The following is a 467-nucleotide window of genomic DNA, read 5'->3' as shown; positions in this document are numbered from 1 at the left end:
AGAGAGAGAGAGAGAGAGAGAGAGAGAGAGAGAGAGAGAGAGACAGAAAGAATGAAAAGTTGAATAAACAAGGGACCGACGATAGGCGAGAAACGCGACGTGTCCTATTTTTCGACAAAAACTCTAGTTACTTAACGATCTATAGCGATTAATTATGCGAGAAGAGTGAGAGGGAACGAGTGAAAGAGAAAGCGATCGAGAAACACGACATGGGGGGAGAACAAAAGCGTATGTAATTAAATTAAAACTCCTCTTGATCGTGCCTCTTCGATTGTTTCTTATTTTTCTTCTTCTTCTCCTTTTATTTTTCTTTTCTTTTCTTAAATTAGTCTTACATTAGTCATTGCTATTAATGTTAAACATTTTTCCTCTTTTTATCATGTAGAACGTATGTATTAAACGATAGAAACGATAATCATAATTCCACTATTATCCAATCTGTTTCACGACGAAATTCACGACGAGAA

The sequence above is a fragment of the Apis dorsata genome, unplaced genomic scaffold, assembly GCF_000469605.1.
Source record: "Apis dorsata unplaced genomic scaffold, Apis dorsata 1.3 scaffold_37, whole genome shotgun sequence".
In the NCBI taxonomy this organism is placed as follows: domain Eukaryota; kingdom Metazoa; phylum Arthropoda; class Insecta; order Hymenoptera; family Apidae; genus Apis; species Apis dorsata.
The sequence above is the reverse complement of the archived record's forward strand: the minus strand, read 5'-3'. Positions refer to the sequence as shown.